Source organism: Dermacentor albipictus, chromosome 10, assembly GCF_038994185.2.
Source record: "Dermacentor albipictus isolate Rhodes 1998 colony chromosome 10, USDA_Dalb.pri_finalv2, whole genome shotgun sequence".
Taxonomy (NCBI): domain Eukaryota; kingdom Metazoa; phylum Arthropoda; class Arachnida; order Ixodida; family Ixodidae; genus Dermacentor; species Dermacentor albipictus.
Window position 1 is genome coordinate 75,909,919 of NC_091830.1, and position 19,129 is coordinate 75,929,047.

The window sequence follows — 19,129 nt, forward strand, 5'->3', positions numbered from 1 at the left end:
GACGCCGACGGGAAAGCTGCAGAAAACGTCCTCATCAACCATCGCAAGGTGGATTTCGGACGCGTGGAAGAAGGTCTTGTTTCCGTGTCTTGTTCAGCGCCTACTACGTGGCTTTGTTCAACGCACGTTGGCAGCGCTCCGGCGGTCTGGAAGGGAAATGGCCGCCGCCACCTACTGTTGCCGGGCATAGCTCGCCTTGTTGCGGTACTCTCAAATTTTTTTCCAGTGACTCTCGGGGCTCCGCGCCTGCCACGCCGCATTCGGCAGACAAAAGGTGTTTTTCCGCAGAAGTAATGTACTCTTAATGTTACGAAACACTGCTAATAATGTCACCTCGTGGGTCATTACAGAGCTACGTTTCTCTCCCAAGTATAGTTAACGTGTTTCGTTTGAAATGTGCACATTCTGTACGACATTGCGGCCAAGCTTAGTTTGACTGCGGCCTGCGAAGGCGACTTTTCGCGTGCGGAAAGCCCACAGGACGCGACGCTGCTCCACTTCCGCGATGAGAGCCTCATTGAAGGTGTCTTTGTCCATGATAAGTGCAGGAACTCGACAGGGGGAAAAGGTGATTTTGCGCGATTACCAAACGCGCATTGCTCACACTACAACAAGTAGTCTCGAAAAGCGCGCGCTCGTTCACCAAGTGTTCCACCGAGATGCTTCATCAAGGGCACGTTCGATTCGCCTGCACCAACTGAACCAGTTCACGAGGTGCTGTACCCCGCCATTCGTTTCAGCCGCGCAGCAATGGCGCCCGCTTAACCACAACGTTCGTTTCAAAATGTGCAGGAAAGGTGCAGGTGTGGTTCATGACTTTGCTGCACCCACTCGACTGTCGGTGCCCGCTTGGTGCAGGCCTACAGCAGATGACGCAGCGCACGGGCGCAAACACCGCTAAAACTCACTTACGCATGTCTAATGTGTCTGCGTAAGTGGTGGTGTGTATTTACGCCCCAGAGGTCGATCATATATACCTGCAGTTCAGGACCTCTCAAACTTGCCCGCTCCGTGCACATTAGCCTGACATAACATAACGCCTGCACCGTGTCTGCACCATTTGCATTCTATTCGAGTTTCTCGCTGGTCCTGCGCCTCAGAAATCGAGCGGCACAACTTGCGAACTTCTCGTCACCGCCGTGAACTGGTTCACAGTGGTGCAGGCCAATCGAACAGACCCCAAGATGCGCGGAGGGTAACATCATCTGGTGGCGTTCAGGTAACTCATGCGTGACGTAGGCAGGACGTGCCACTCACGCTGCACTGTCATTGGTGGCCACAGGCGTGCCACCGCGATGCGACGCGTTCTTTTCTGCTCCCAACAGCACGGCACGGTTGCGCGATTTTCATGGGCGCGTTCGTCGAAACGACGCCCTGGACCCTTTGACGCGTGTCAATCGCGCCAAAAAATGCATCATGTGGTTCCTGCTTGAGAGCCATTGTCGCTCATTCCAAAAAGTTCTGGTGAAGGCGATAAAAAGAAAGAAGGAAGCACCACTGCAAGCCCGAGTAGTTGAGGGGAAGGCAACTATTCTGTTAAAGAGAGGCTCCTGCGAACTGCGTTATTCCCAAAGGCAAAATGCTTCAGCATATGAACGTGCTCCGCAGAAGAAGCAAATTCAATTTACTTTCTAAAAACAGGATGACTAAACTTGTGGGTATCCGTTGCAAACCTCAAAAAGGTGCTATAAATAAAGAAAGCAACAACATAACCCCGACTCGATGACAAACTTTTCTTTTTTCACTTTCCTTTTGAACCTAACTCAGAAATGATTCTCCTCAGTAGGCTGACTGTATGAGCGGTACAAAGGCCGGACTGTCTTTGAAAGACGTACTCGGATACAATGTATGAAACTTCGACGACATTGGTAGACTCCGAACCTGTCCACGAAACCTGAGAAAAAGGAAATCTACCAGACAGGGCCATATAGGGCGACTGCAAGTGACATGGCTCGTAAAGACATCTCGTGCCCACACTCCCCACTTTCCCATCCCTGTAAAAAAAGGCAGAAAAGGAAGTCAAGCTCACTATATGAAGACACCAAACTTGTAAGCATATGAGACAATGTCCTACCGAAAGTAGGGATGAAAGCAACCCCTTGTCAGCAAAGGTAAGCAAAACAAAACACAAAATAAGAAGTAAGAACTGGACCAGTGAATGCAATACGCAAAGCTCGAAAGAGACCGCGCTGAAGGCAGTAGCATGAACGTTGCGAGCAACAAACTTTTAGTAAACAGCGCTGTACTTGTAGACACGACACCAAACTTATCTGCCGTTCTGAAAGAGAGGACTTAGACACGCAGCGACAAGGTACTTTCAGCGAGGTATGTTGTCTGGGCAAAACACCATTACGGAGGCCCAATTGACTAGTGTCCGGTGGAAGAATATCTGAATAACAACGCGTGCGCAATACGCACAGAACACGTAGAGACATAGCGCAGTGGTACACGTCCTCCTGTTCCGTATACCTGTTCAGTGTATTCTTCCTTTTGAACGCATTTTGAAGCGATAACTATCTTTGGCTTTCACCGTCCACCTTGTGGTTTGCATGTCTTCGTCTAGACCTTCGTGGGGCGACCTACACACGTGCCTATACTTCAGTACAAAAGAATTACATTTCCGATAGTTGGGTTCCAATCTGGTTCCTCTAGCGCAGAAACACGATACCAAACCACTTTGCCACGGACGCGTGCTTGAAAAAGAAGGAAAAAATTCACTGACGATTACGATAGTCCCTGATGCGAAATTCGAATGCAGATCTATACGGCTATATACTCTAGGTATACACAGAGTAGGAGGTAACAGTGCGCTTTTTCAGAGATACCGAGGGGCAACGGATACACCTGTCTTTCCAAGTGGCAATTTATATTGCTTCACGAATTCCCCTTGTTTGTTTTACAGACAAGCTTTTCGCCTGACTGTCCTGTAAAAATTAGCCGCATGCGTGGCATTGCACAGTGGGGGGGATCCGGGTGGGCTAACGTCCGTAAAGTGAAGCGCTGAATAGGGGTGAAGGAACGGTAGTATGGTGTAAAAGAAAAGGACACGTGATTTCATCGCGCGCCGCACTTGCAGAGTGGGGGTGCATGTACCTGCACTATAGCCCCCGTTGCTGCCGGCTGCGTCTGCTGTCGTCTGCCCTCAATACAACGGTGCGGCAGTTGTGGCGGGAAAACACGGAGATATACGCCGTGGTAACCGCCGCGGTGTGTAAGAACCGAATTTCGCATTGCAGAGGTAGATCATTGCAACACTTGCAACCCCTACAAAAATGGAAAAGGCGGTAAGACCACGCATTGTGCATAGTCACTGCTGAGTCCCAACCCACACAACGAGTGCACGTCTCAGTGGCTTGTAATTACTCGGAACGTGCGTGCTGGTCAGTTATGTTTAGTTTGCGTTTCAACTGAAATTGATTGTACGCAAATAAGTTACGAGCAGCCATGCCGCAGTCATGCACGACTACTGTCAATTCGCAGTAACAAATTGGTGCCCAACAGGAAGAATAACGCACGCTTTCCGGTGCACCTTATGACGATGTCAATGACTGCCTGAATTACTGTGTAAGCATTCGTCTTTACAAGGGAAACAGCGGAGCGATGCCAGTTTGCTAACTCGATTTGCACTCATTGGATTGAGAACATACAACATAATCGACTAAAGGACGTGTACAGAACTAGGAAGATTTTCACTATTTCTTCAGAAATATTCAGGCTTTTAAATCTAACCTTGCACTTAACCTACACGGCATTTGCGCGGGGGCTTGAATGTGCCCCCACGCAGAGCTCGTAGGGTCCCAGGTTAGCACTAACGTGCGCCAACGCATTATGGGGGCACCTAACAACGTTGGCTTCTAACGCAAAGGAACTAGCTTCGTTTCTTGCTGAGGCCACTGCTTGACCTATTTTTTATCGCGAAGTTACTGCCTGCTACATGGTTTCCGCGAGGAACTCGTCTAACCAAAGATGACTCACATTAACAGGGCCGGGAATGCGATGCCATCAATGCACTCTTCAGACATCGCAAGCAGACGGACAACCACAGTAGTCTGTATACACGTACCTAAGCGATAAAGACAGAGGCACCGAAGCTCTGCATTCACAGCGTACTTGCAGTTCAGGGCGGCACAAGAGGAAAGTGTCTGCCAGCAGACGTGCGATGAGAGGATTGCGATTGGCGGTGCGGTGAAAAAGAATTCCCGTGTGGACATGCTTGTGTGTAGCGAACAAAGGCGATGCCAGGCATGCAGCTTAGTCGGTCGCGCAAATAATACAAAACAGCCGAAAGGAAACAGTGTGCGCGTGTGTGTGCGTGTGCGTGCGTGCGTGTGTGTGTTTGTGCGTGTGGTTCTTTTCGGGGCTATAGGTGGGTGAGAAAATCGCCACGATTGCGAACGTCCATTTTAGTTCCAGACTCGTAGGTAGAGGAAGAGAGATAGCGTGACCAGCGGATTGACGATGATAGCAGCGAACAGCAGCTTGGTGAAAGGGCGTCTTAGCGATAAACACTGGCAAAAAATAAGATGGCGAGGGATGGACGAATGCCAAGGTGCACCGAAAGGTACCGGCAGAGCACAAGTAACAACTGAAAGAGCAAATACACAATGGGAATTGATGTGTCTGAGTTCCTGGCTCCGTCAATTACGAAATAAGGTGGCGGCAGCGCCAGGCTCACTTTGCCGTTATTCCCTTGACAACCGGCGCAACCCCCCCCCCTCCACCGTATATAGAAAGGAATTGGGTGCGTTTTTTTTTTTTATCTAGAGTCCGCTCGGACGTTGACTAGCCCACTGCCTGCGCGCAAGCACGATAGACGTTCTGAAACAAGCAAAGCATGATAAGAGCGTGCAGAGTGGCATCGCATTTGTTCTCTGTCTTTTCACGGCTAGGGTCGATGAGTGCGCGTTCTTCACTGCCGTGGAATCCGATCGCATTACCCGCCGTGGTCGCTCAGTGGCTATGGTGTTGGGCTGCTGAGCACGAGGTCGCGGGATCGAATCCCGGCCACGGCGGCCGCATTTCGGTGGGGGCGAAATGCGAAAACACCCGTGTACTTAGATTTAGGTGCACGTTCAAGAACCCCAGGTGGTCGAAATTTCCGGGGTCCTACGCTACGGCGTGCCTCATAATCAGAAAGTGGTTTTGGCGCGTAAAATCCCATAACTTAATTTTAATCCAATCGCATCGAGACCGCTGCTGCGCTCGCCTCGGCACGCTTTGCAAGAGCAGAAGGTCCTCGCGGAATATTTTTGTCTCTTAAGTAACACAAGCGCAACACATTTTGCACCTTGTTCATCCGTGCTTTTTTTCGGGCAAACCAGGTGCAAACACAAAAAAAATCGGTAACTCGCGGAATATTTTTCTGTTAAGTACCACAAGCGCAACACATTTTGCACCTTGGCCGTCCGTGCTTTTTTTCGGGCAAACCAAGTACAAACATAGAAAAATCGGTAACACCTTCTAAATCCGTATACGTGTTGTTTTGTTTTTACCTGTATGGTTCGCGCTATGGTCTACAACTGAGTGGATCTGGCAAGCGAAACTCCTTCAGGGTACATTTTGAAGAATGAAAATAATCCAGCGTTAGTAAGGCATGAAGCCTCCGTTCAAGTCTAATCGGCCACATCTCCAAGTTGGATTCCAATGCACATTGTGAAGGTCGAGAGTCGCACGCACGACCTGTGGTGGAAGTCGAACCCACTTGGAGATATGGGCAAAGAGGCCGTAGCTCCAACTCGGATTCCAATTGACATTGCGAAGGTCAAGAGGCGAACCCACGACCTCTGGTAATAATTAAGGCACCGTCAGTTAATATAAAGATCATTAAGGCACTCGAGCCCAAGACTTTTGGTGGGAGTGGGGCCCGCGACCTTTGGCGTTAATTAGGGCGATTTTACTTAGTATAAATGTAATAAGCGCAGAGCAAATTAAGGTGCTCGAACCACGACCTTTGGTGGGAGAAAACGAGGAAAAGGGAGTAACAACGCATTATAATGAAAATGTCGAGTAACGTAATCAATGTCTCGTGAGCGCGCCAGCTTTCGCCTTCCTAGTCTTTAGAGTATGCTGAAGTGACTGTCAAGTTTTATCTTACTATTGTGGGTTGGGGCATTTGTAATTTGGGAAAAGCCTGGCTCTGCAGCTTTCAGAGCACGGCCACAAAGGGTCATGCACCCCTTTTTAGTGAGCCTACGTGCACGTGCCATTGAATATTGGAGCAGTTAACTTGGGGTTCTTGGAGAGGAAGAATTTTTGGACGTTGGTCAAAGCGATTCATGATAATGAGGAACAACCGTGCGCCGTTACGGGGGCTGCAGTATTACGTATTAGACACGTGTATTGCATATCAGTTTTGTCTTCACAAAGGCTTTCAATGTTCACCGTCTTTGAAAGTTAGGTTTGTGTCCTTGGACATTTCATTGCTGGACTGTCCTTCGAACTGCTGTGCGCAATGAGGACTTTGACAGAGGAGCTCTTAAAGGCTACTATCCCCACTATCGGGCCCGCGTGTAGAAAAATACCGGATATAGTGCAATGCCGGTCCGAACCGTGGCGGATGCGGCGCAGGCGTTAAACACCCCCCATACGTGGATCGTTTCCGAAGAAAGTACAATGCTCGGCCGACCCGTGGTGGAAGTGAAGCGGGCGTTAAGCACTTGCCATACGTGGGCCGATCCCGAATATAGTGCAGTGCCGGGCCGACACGCGGAGGAGTTGCCGTTCGCCATTAAGGGGCCCACATACACAGCTTCGCAGGTCATGCTGCTTCCCAAAGAAAAGGGCACTGATATTTTTTTTGTGTGTTCCTTCCTATTGCTAGCTTATGTAAACTCTGTCATGTCTCGTAACTGTGGCGAATTGCTTAACTCTGTAGATTTGATATGTGCTGTTAAGTCTATCAAACTTCGTTTTCCAACCAAGCGGCCTCGTAGTCATGCCAAACCTGGGAAGGTAGGCAAAGAAAAATTCGCTTTAATAAATGAAACCGACTATGAGGGTGCATTTAATGGAATATATCAATTTATGCGCCTACGTCATTTACGCTTGAACGTTTCCAATCATAGATCAGTTTCCCCGAAGGCCTGAATAATGTTTTGACCGTAGAAGACAATAAAGTGTTAGTCGGCTAGTTCCATTAACAAAGAGCGCGTGTTTTTTAAAAACGAAGTTTTCCTTACCTACAATCCCATGGTTTCGCCTGGGTTGGTCGGCGGTCTGTCGGTCGGTCGATCGGTCTCTGGCCTGGTTCTCGCCTAATAGATTCAGCCTCACTTGAAAAAATTGCTACAGAAATCACCGCACGATGACTGTCGACGGTAATGCGATTGGCATTATAGCAATGTAGTTGAAAGCAATGTAGTATGTAGCAATAAACTATGTATAAACTATAACTATAAACTATGTAGCAATAAACAAGTATAGCAATGTAGTATGTAGGTACAATAAACTTAGTGGAAAGTTTGCGCTTGGTGTGTCGCCTTCTCTCACGTCCGTGTCGTTATTTATGTCGCGCAATATCATTTAAGCAACCGTCTAATAGCTTGGACCACCAAGTATGCGGTCGCGATGCCACTGCGGTCTTTGTATCGTAATGGATTACCAATGGATTACCAACTTGCCCGGAATGCTGCTCTATTAGACAACTTGGGTCACTGGGTCGGGCTAGAAGGCGCAATGACGACGGCACCGCAAGAGTCAGATCACGAACTGGAAGGACAATCATCGCACGACCACGATGACATCACGTCCACAAGCGCGAGCTTAGTGTCCCAAACAGGTAGACAGCGTGGGCCATTTCGTCGGCGTAAACGCCTGGATAGACTCAAAACGCTCGAGAACAAAAACTAATCGCATTAAAATCATTTCCAACGCTACGGATTCGAACCGCGGCCCGCTAGCGCAGCAGCCCGATGCTCTGACCATTAGGTCAGAAGCGCACGTTTATTTCTGTCGTGCCAATGCTGTGAAGCAGCTAATGCTGTGAAGGCTAGAGAGACTTTATGCATTGGCTTCATTCGCCCTTCGATGTAGGTGGATGTTTTTTGACCGCAATTGTGCGCAACTGTTTCTATATAGGCTCAGTATCGAATGAAAATAAGTTTTAATCCTTAAAAGCAAACACGCTGTGGCACACGTACGGCTCCTAGTGCATTTTTCTAGATCAGTTTATTTTTTGTTCGTTTCAGGTTTTTTTTTATTTGCAACCTCTCGCGAGGAGCCTCTCGTGCATGCTCTCGCGAGGGAACGCTATTGGCGCCCAGCGAAGCACAGAGAAAACGCGCGGACTGATAACTTTTCTTGACCAAACTTCCTGCGTATATAGCTTCCACAACGTTGGAGGCTATGTAAGGAATGGGGTATCGTTCTTTCAGATGAGCGTCACGTGTTGATTGACTATCCTTTACCACAATATGGGAACATATCAACAACGGGGCATTGGCGAAGGGGCGGGTTGTGGGTATCGTGCCACCAACTTACTCGTTAACATGATTTCCGAGCGTTGAAGATAATAGTGGTTTCCATACGATGGCATATGCCCACGACGAGGTATCGGCCAACAAGCGTGTTCGTGTGTTATGGTAATGACTTCCATGCTATGGCGCATACCCGTATTTTAAACAGCGGCTATGTAGCTGAGGTGCCGTTCAAGCTGCTATAGACAATGCGGGCTAGCTTTGTCAAAACCCACGTGCGTTTGTCTACTCTACAATGTCCCCACACAATTTTTCGCACTATATACTAGACGTGAGCGCACAGAATGGTAATCGAGAATACAGCGAAATGCCTCCATCCCACACACTACCACAAACTTCTAGGCAAATCCTCCATTATGGGTATGTGGCATAATACGGAAATTATCACCCTAATAAACACGCGGACATACTTCTTGGCCGATCCTTCATCGTGGATATATGCAACAGTAGAGGCGGCATTGCAGTCTCTACTGTCACATTTATGACGCAGACCACACGAACAACTAGTATTTCAGATTACAGAGACGGTGCACCAAATAAGTAATGCAGGCCATGAAATAACTTTCCGATGGCTTCGAAGTCCCTGCTGGATTATAGGCAATGAACGGACAGATCAAGCTGCCCGTTCAGCCTATACTGAGGACCACCACGTAGCAATACCACTTTCTTGAACTGACGCAGCCCGGAAGCTCCACCTGCTTGCTCGCCAGTGCACCACGTCATATTACCTTTCAGGAAATCCCGAATATACTCCCTTGATCCCTCATTAAGCCTTCCAGTCTCATCAAAACTTCGCCGAGGAGGCGCCACGCTTTTGTATCGACTGTGGTATGGCGTTGCGTTTAACAAAGCCTATGCATTCTGCATGTGGACGGCCGACACCGAAACCTGTGGCCATTGCGGCCATGAAGAATCGATTGGCCGTATTTTGTGCGACTGCCCGTAGTACAGTCTACAAAGAGAATCCCTTCGCCACGAACTCAACCAGCTGGACGACCGACTCCAATCGGAAGCACGAATTCTACTACATCGACAGGACTTAACGTTACAGAAGAGGACCGTCCAAGCGCTACTGCGCTTCTTGCAATCTACCGCTCTTTCTGAACGGCTCTAACCGGAACGCCATTCTTGTGTGCGCCTCTGTGTGCATTTTCTTAACCTTTTCCTATCTGTCCTCTTTCTAATCCACATCTCCCAGCGCCAGTGTAGGGTAGCAAACCGGAGACTAATATCTGGTTTACCTCCCTACCTTTCCTCATCTCTCTTTCTCTCTCTCTCTCACTCTCTTCGCGATGCTTCCGTTCACAGCTGATACTGAGTAGGAAATAAAAAACCATGGCAGCACAGCATTTGCAGATTCTGGCTTAAGCCGACGCCAACAGATAGCGCTACTGCATTGCTGGTGGTATGCTGCAAATAGAGATGAACTAAAAATCTCAATCCCATACCAAGTGGTGTCCGCAGTTTCCGAACCACCATCCGCAGATTCTCGAATGCGCGGCGGACGTCCACTGTCACGGCGACAGTTTGCAGCGCTCACCGCGACGTTGCAGCGGTTGCGGGAATCAGTGGAGTGGCGAATTGAGCACCACAGTCACACTATGATTTCCACACTACGGCGCATACCCGTACCGAACGACCGGCCAAAAAGAAGGCGGCACACGCTCTCATACACGCCACGTAGATAACTGAGTCTACCACCGCGTGTTCATGTTGATTAAAACTTCCTACATTGGCGCATATGCACAACGAGTAATCAGCCACGGAGCGTGTCCGGGTCTTGAGAATGAGGACGATGATTTTCATACAGTGGAACATGCCCAAGAATCGGTTGGTAATCTCATAACGGCGGTGTTTGCGTAGCGCGCGAATGTACGAAAAGAAGGACAGAGACGAGCAAAGAGTGCTAACTTCCAACTGAGCGCTCTTAACTCGTCTCTGTCCTTCCTTTCCCTACGTTCGTGCGCTGCGCAAACACTGCCGTTATTAACCACGACCAACTTGCCCAAGCCTCTACCGTGATACCATCTCACATGCCCACAATATGAGATTGGCCAAGAGGTGGGCGGTACATAGTGTGACAGCGCCAACTATCTCTTTGAGATCAACACCGGGTGTCGATGATTATGATTTCCGTACTATGGCGTATATCCATGACGAAGGATCGGTCAAGAAGCGTGTACGCTTCTTTATTATGGTGATAATTTCCGTACTATGCGACATACCCGTAATGGAGGATTTGCTTAGCAGTGTGCGGTAGTGTGTGGTATGGAGGCATTGCGCTGTATTCTGGATTACCATTCTGTGTGCACGCGTCTAGTGTATACAACGGATCTGATAGATTTTCATCGTAATTTTCAAGTACTTTTCATCGATAAAACTGTGATCCGGCTATTGGCAAATCTCGCTAGGTGGCACAGACCATGAGAAAACTGCCTTCGTAACACCTGACGGCCTCTACCAATTTGAGGTTACGCCACTCAGACTTTGTAGTGCCTCAAGAACCTTCGAGAAAATTATGGACTTCATAATTCGACGCTATGAATAGTCCACATGTCGGTGTTACCTAGGCGATGTCATATTCTTTTCACGAAATTTCACTAGTCATCACACAGCTCTATCAGCTATTGTTGCTGTTTTCCGACGCGTCGGACTTCAGTTGAACTCGTCTGTGTGCCGCTTTAGACATCCTCAAATTACCATTTTTGGCCATCTCGTCAGTCCCGCTGGCGTTCACCGCGATCCTGACAAGATTCGTGCTATCCATAACTTTCCTGTTCCGTCTTCCGCCGCAGACGTAAGAAGCTTTGTTGGGCTTGGCTCGTATTTACGTCGTTCAACAAGGAATTTCGCTGAAACCGATCGCCCACTCACCGACTTACTTAAGAAGGACGTTGCTTTCACATGGGGCCTTGTTCAAATAAAAGCCTCTCCTACAGCTCCCTCATTATGATCTATCTGGCACTACTGAACTTCGCACGGATGCCAGTGGCCATGTAACTGGAGCTGTGATTTTTCAATGGCAGCGTAACGCAGAGCGCTAGATTGCATACGCCAGCCGCGTCCTGTCGGTAATTCTCCAATTACCGAACGGGAGTGCCTGGCGTTAGCTTGTGCAGTTGCCAAATTCCGCCGCTACTTGTGCGGCTACACATTTCCCGTGGTTACCGATCACCACGTCTTGTGTTTGTTCTTCTCACTTAAATACACTGGACAATGGAGTAGATGGGAGCAACTGCCCCAAGAATATTAATTTCTTGTTTTATACAACTTAAGCGTTTGCACAAGGACTCCGACTGCATCTCCCGTCATCCTGTCAACCACCCTGAATATGATACGCATGAGACTGACTCCTGCGTTCTGGTCATTTCTGGTCTGCAAGACACCTGCACTGAACAACGGCGTGATGACTACTTACGTGTTCTCATCGATCGTTTCAATTTCTGGACGTTCGGAGTCCACGCTGCGCACATTCATGCTCCGCGACGACGTTCTCTATCGCCGCCCAGCTTACGCCCTGAAGCACCACAATTTTTACTCATTGTACCACGCCATCTCCGGACATCAGCTCTTGAGCAGTTGCATGAGGCATCTACCACAGGCCACCTCGGCGGTTCGCGTACTTACGACCGTGCACGGCTCTGCATCTACTGGCCAGGCCAGTACCGCTCTGTCCACCGCTACGTTGCAGCTTGTGCACTCTGTGAGCGGCGAAAAAAAAACACCTTCAGTGCTGCACGCTGGACGCCATCACCCATTGCTTAGCACTCAGCACCATTCTTTCCCGTCGATCTCGATTTTTTTGCCCCTTTCGCGACGTCAAAATCTGTCAATAAGTGGGTCGTTGTCGCGACTCATTCTGCGACTTGGTACCCGACCACACGACACGAGCTTTGCTCACAAGCTGTGCAACTGAGGTGGCAGGTTTTTTTTTACATGACGTCCTCCTTCATCACGGCGCACCCTGACAGCTCCTCACTGATCGCGGCAGCACCTTCTCGTCCCGAGCCATTGAAGACCTACTTTGCTCCTGTTCTGCCCAGCACAAGCTTTCGAAAGCCTACCACCCGCAGACAAACGGATTGACGGAGCGGCTCATTCGCACGTTGATAGAAATGCTGTCTGCGTACGTCTCTGACCAACACAGTGATTGGGATAGCACGTTAGCCTTGGTGACCTTCGCTTATAATTCGTCCCGCCACGAGACCACTAGCTTTCCATCCCTTTACGTTCAGTTTGGCCACCACCCTTCTTTGCCCTTTGACACACTGCTTCCTTCCTCGACGAACACTCCCACTGAATATGCTCAAGGCGTCTTCGCCAGGGTTCGCACGGCACGCCAAATTGCGGACTCCCGACTCACTCCCTTTCAGGCTGCGCAGAAGATCCGGTATGACAGCCGACATCGGGGCGTTCGATTTTCTCCTGGCTCCCTTGCCCTATGCACCCCATGTCGCTGCGTCGGCTTGTCTGAAAAACTGCTGGCGCTCTACAGAGGGCCGTACACAATATTGCGTCTGCTTGGTGGTGTGGACTACGAGATAGCTCCGCTGGAGTCATGCGTCCCCAGGCACGTTGTGCATGTGTCCCGGTTGAAGCCTTACTTTGCCGCGAGTTCAATAGTTAACGCCGAGACGGCGCCTTTACAGGCGAGGTTTACGTCACGGAGCAACCAAGGGTAGAGCCAGTCAAAAGACGACGATTTGACGTGTAAAGGCGCAATCGGTTTCGACAGCCACTTTGTTTATGCATCGTTGCCTCTCTCGCAAATATTGTAAATACATCTTTATATGTGACTTCTGCAACGTAACAATATGTATGACCTCGAATGCAAAAGTGCGTTTTTGAAGTTACGAGGTTATTTTATTGTACTTCTTTCTTCTCCGCGAGAAGCATGAGTAATCCCCAGTTGACTGGAACGACAAAAATATTACTTCCAGAAAAATTGAAAATGTAGAAAGGCGCCTTGTTTATCAGTGGTGGGCCGATTAAAATTGGGGACCCACATTCACACCACAAATGCGACAGTGCAAGTTGGCATGGATTGGACTTCTTTTGAAGTCAGAGAAGCGAAGAGCAAATTTGATTTTGATGAAAAACTCGGGAACATGAATGGGAAAGAAATGAACGGCCCAAGCACACAAATATCCGGGGCCAAAAGCGTGGAAATGTAATGGAGAAAGAGCTCAAAACTGAGATGGTAAATTGGATGCTCAGGGTGGAAACGGAGAAAACCGTGGAAATTCACAGGAATGGCGGGAAATTAAATCAGGGGGGAAACTTTGTACAATTACGAATAGTGGAATGCCTTCCTATTTGAGGCCGAAGCTTGTCACCTAAGGACAAAAAATTACGGAGGAAATGTTCGCAACAGGATGAAACATGTGTCTGCTGCAATTAAAGTTCGGAAACGACTCGGAGCGTCGTAATGTAATACAGGGATGTTCATCCAGCAAGACCTATAGAGAATGACTACCTTTGCAGAAGCGCTTTAGGTTAAAATCAGATGTCAGCTATACATGTATATAATCAGCATTAGGGATGAGCAAATGACGTTTAGAGTGTTGGTTTGAAAAAATGTTGGGGAAGGTTGGTGGAACAAGAGGTGTTACAGGTATAGTTAACTGTACAATATAGATATAGAGAATCTCATTGAGAGAAAGATGAGAGAGACAGTCAAAATGCTAGACTGCTTTGCATGTATATATTACATTATTGTCACGTGGAATGACGTATGAAGAACACAGTAGCAATACCGTGAGGGACGAAACTAACTTTTATTGGGCGAACCTGTGCCCACAAAAACAGGCTACACTCAATGAACGGCGACAACGGCGAACACAGTCAGCGATCGCCGAAAATTTGATCAGCGGGTCAAGCGCGTCGAATTTTATACATCAGTCGTCGAATGTTCCAGAGTAATCGCTGGGACCCGCGTGCCTTCCACAAAGTTCTACATTATTCGCGTCACGCACACATGCGATCAGATTACACAAGGTTCGGTTACAGACAGCGGATGGAAGCATCGATAACATTCCAGAAACTCCCGATACATGCAGGCGCGTCCTGCGCTGTGCGATAACATTCGTTCGGCGGTGAAACGTGTCGCCCGATAAAGGCAAACAAGTACACGTGTCATTATTATCTTAAGTATGCTAGGTGGCGATTTGTCGCCGGCCAGTTTTAAAAAGGGTGTCAATAAATATCATCGTCATCATTATGACTATTTCATGTGCCGCAAACATCACTGCGACATGAGCCATTTCACAGAAGTCGACAATCAGGTCACTTATGGTACGCCGAAGATGTCGTGATAATGAGGTGCTATTAGAAAAAATTCCGATATACCACTACTCATGATGATTTTCTTAGTTAATGCGAGAGCATTCACGCACACTTGGGCTCCTGAACTAACAGGCAGAAACACTTATTCAGATTCCACTCCAACGCTTGTCGTTCCCATGACAGCAATAAGAGAAATGGGAATGCTAAAGTACCATACAAATTTATATTTGACGTTCTTAGTTCATGACTAACTTTCGTGGGATGTTTCTTGTGCGAGTCACCGTTTTACTGATCGCTGCTGTTGGAGCCCCTGTAATAGGCGGCCCCAGTTTTGGTAACCAAGCGAAAACGTTTTGCTTCAGCACACCGTCTTTTGCTATCTTCCACCTCTTCTGCTGAAGGTGGTTTCTTGCTAAGACCCATTCTAATTGTGATGAGATGTGGTGTCAGGTTTTATTTTTGCTTGTAATTGCAAAGGCGAAGGCCTTCCAATTCAAAGAATCCGAAGTTGCTCGCGACAAGCGTCGCTGCTCTCACAGTTTTTCCTATTTCTTCTCAATAAGAAACACTTCGGATTTCATTGTATATGTTGCCGTCTTAGTCGTACTTATTATTTGCCCCTTCCCCAACTTTTTCCGTGGTGCAGGCGCATACGGCGCTGATTCTAAATTCTATTGACGAGGCTCCGCTTAGCAAAGGCTACAGGCCGATAACGTTAACGAATGTGGACTACTAAATATTTATCAATGTTTTGGCTGCTGGGTATCAAGGTGTCGTTGTAAATGTACATGGCCCGCATCATGCATAAAGAATCAAAGGCAGAAGCGCCTTTACAAACGTGCATGTAGCAAGGAAAATTCTGGAATGCTGTGATGCTCAGTTAGGAAGAGGAGCGGTGATACAAGTGCATATTTCAATAGCTTTAGGCATGGTATGTCCTGAAAACCTTTTTGGTACGTACAACGAAGCATGTTCGCCTAGGCTATGTATTATACGAAGGAGTTTGAATGGTGCGTCAAATCTGTAGGAGAAGTCAGGTTGTAAAGAGAACATACACAGCAAATTGACGCTTGTAAAGCGGAGATCACGTATGTCACCATTGTTGTTTGCTTTTTTTTAAAACCCATATGCAGAAGAATAATTACCAGTGATAGATTAGAAGGTTCTAGGCTACAGTTCTATGATGTGCAGCTGCTGGCCTACACTAATGATGTTGCAGTCGTATGCGCTCTCAGGAAAAGTGTAACAGCGGCAATGCAGATCACGCAAAGCTTCTTCGAGCAAAGTGGCAGCCGATCGAACAGGGAGAAGAGTTTAGGGTTATGACATGGTTCATGGCATCAGTCGCCAATGGTATTTGGGAACATATAGTGGAGCAGAGTGTCCAACACATGCCTGGTTGTACTGCTAGAAAAGTATAGAAAAAATACGAAATTTTAGACACGGAGAACGATTAAAATAAGAGCAGAAACTTTAGGCTGGGAGGGGTGGGATTTATCAATATTTCTGCGAGCTAGCACATGCAACGTTTTTTTGGTAGCTAAAATATGGTATGCCTTCCGGATGCTGTACTGTGCTAGAACCAATATACAGCGATTTCATGGAGTTTTTTCGACATTTTTTCTGGAATTCCAAGTACAAGCAAACATCACGCACTTCTCCATATACACTCTAAAAACTAAGAGAGTGCCGGGCACTCCCTTTGAGGGAGTAGCGGCTTGTCCCATATTTCACTCTCTTTTCGAGAGTAGATCGACCCTCTTTGAGAGAGAGTAGGTCAACTCCTGTTGACAGAGTTTTGTTACTCCACCGCAAGGGATTGCTAGTACTCTTCCGCAGAGTGATAATACTCTTCCCACAGGGAGTGCTAGTACTCTTCCGCAGAGTGCTAATACTCTCACCGCAGGGGTAATGGCACTCCACCAGACCGAGTACTTCTACTCCCCCAAACAGAGTGCTAGTACTCTTCCCAATACCCTCGTAGCGAAGTCCTGGCCACGCATGCAGGCAGGAAATCAGATCAAATTAGGGCCGCTGATATACCTTCCCAAGGCGGCTCCTCAGAGTCAGTGGCCCAATTCCAAGCAGCCTTCTGAATAGGCGTGAGCAAAGTTATGCAGGCTTTTAAAGTCATTTTTCCTGGCTATTTGCTGCCTACCATGAGGCGTGACTGCTCGGAATCGGCCTATGCGTATGCGTCCCGAACGCCACTGCGGAGAAAAAAAAAGAGCTAACGGAGATTTAATCCGCAAATATCCCCGCAAAATTCACACTCATGAGTCACATAACCTAATTAGAACATGATTGACAAGGGCATGACATACTTATGAAGAACCACATTGCTCTATACATCACGTGGATTCGAACCCGCGTACACTCGCATTTATACAATTCAAAGCACACATCCTAACCATTACACCACAGAACCACCACACTCAATCGTGTTCTTTTAGAGGTTATATATATAACAAATGTATTTGAGGAATCTGCTGCGGTGGGTTGAGTTTCTCTGCAGTGTGCTGTGCTGTTGTGTACTGAAATACGTTTGCGTTTGCATCATTTCCATTCTTTGCTACGACTAACGAAGGAATACAACGTAGACGACGACGTGAGAACTATTCACGGCTTGTCGTCACCCCAGAAAAATAACAAATGTGCCGTTCAGCGCACGATCGAGTGCTTTTCCAGTCCATGCATTATATGTTCCCCGAAAATACGCGGATACAAAGTATCGTGCCAACCATCCACGTATGTGAATTTAAGTCGCGCGTATACTGGTGAGTATTTCTGTTTATTTTTTCCGCCAGTTCCATTCGTATGTGGTCAACTGCGACGCCAGTACCAGGCATTTCGACGTGCCTCACGATGCCGTGTAGGCGTGCTTTTCAAGTGCATTAGCTTAGAGTTTGGTTCAGTCCGTTGTGAGCTGTTGTCCTGCATTAGCAGCGGATCGTTAGCGTTTTGAAGAGCATGCATTCCAGCATTTGGAGGCTGCTTATGCCGGTAGCCGCGTCACATGCATTGGCACACATGTTTAAATGACTAATGTGACCACTTGTTACGCGTGCACTGCTCGTATCCTGTGGCAGTGCTCGTTCTAAAAGCTTCGAAGACCATCTACATTCATACGTGTGTTCAATATATATGCACAGGATGGACTTGCCGGCTAGTTGGTTGAGCATTTTAGAAGAAAGAGCGCAACAGAAGCACGACGCAAAAACATGGACCACACCACGAAGCGCTGGTGTGGTTGATGATTTTTTTCGTCCTGGTGTTTGCGCTGTTTCTTCTTCCACGATACACGCATACCACAGGTACGCGAAAGTTTAGGAGCATAGGGCGTTAACTTTGTTTTCCCCGTTTCCTCTCAGTGTCAATGGCACAATGCGTTGCCCGGAATTGCGCACGCTTACCCCCATATTCAGAAATGCATCATAACTTGAAGCCCATGCTTGACTTGATCTAAATGACGCAAGTCGTGAACGCACCAAAAGAAAGGCAGTGAGCGTCTAGGGGACGTTCGCACCAGGCGTCGTTTATATAAAGTCAAGCATGAGCTTTGTATTAAGATACATTTCTGAATACGGGGGTTAGTCATCTACTTCTCAAAGAAAATGTCGAAGAAATGCCCACCAAAACCAGGCACATTCGTAACCTTAACTAGGCAATACGAAGCTCCATAGAAAAAGAGTGGTATTAAAAGCTTTCAGTATTTTTCTTTACTCCAAAATGGTTGCGCTCTCGTGGCTTCAATGCACAGAGATAGTGCAGCGTTAGCTAAAAAGCATGAATTTACGAACTCTATGCCAAAATAAGCTTGTAAAATTATTTAGGTGCTAGAATCCAGGGTTTGTAGCGATCCTTGAAAACCCCTTATTTCTAAAATGCCATATTCAAGGCATTGAAAACCCTGGAATTTTTAGAAGTACTGGAAAGTCCTTAAATTTGTACACTTGGCTAGACTTAGCAGACATTGCCAAGCGTTTTTTTTTTCCCCTTTCTGTGACACTCTTCGCATGTCACAGAGAATTGTCTGTGGAGGTAATAGAAGGAAAGCGACATCCTTAAAGTTGAAATTACAAAGGAGCTGCAGATACCAGTTTTAGGCACATGGAACCGGCGACAAATGTACTTGGAGGAGCAGAAGCAGGAAGCTCAACAGTTGAGGCATTCAAAGAAAAGCCGTGATGAGTAAATCGAGAGCTACAGACACAATAGAAGGAATTTACAAATGACTATTGCTTATTTGGTGATGAAAAGCTGAGGCAACACATGATATCACATACACTGTCAAACCAAACAGCATTCAAAAACTGCAAATGTTGCAGGTCCAAGTAGTTAATTGTGCTATTGCAGAAAAACTTTGAGCA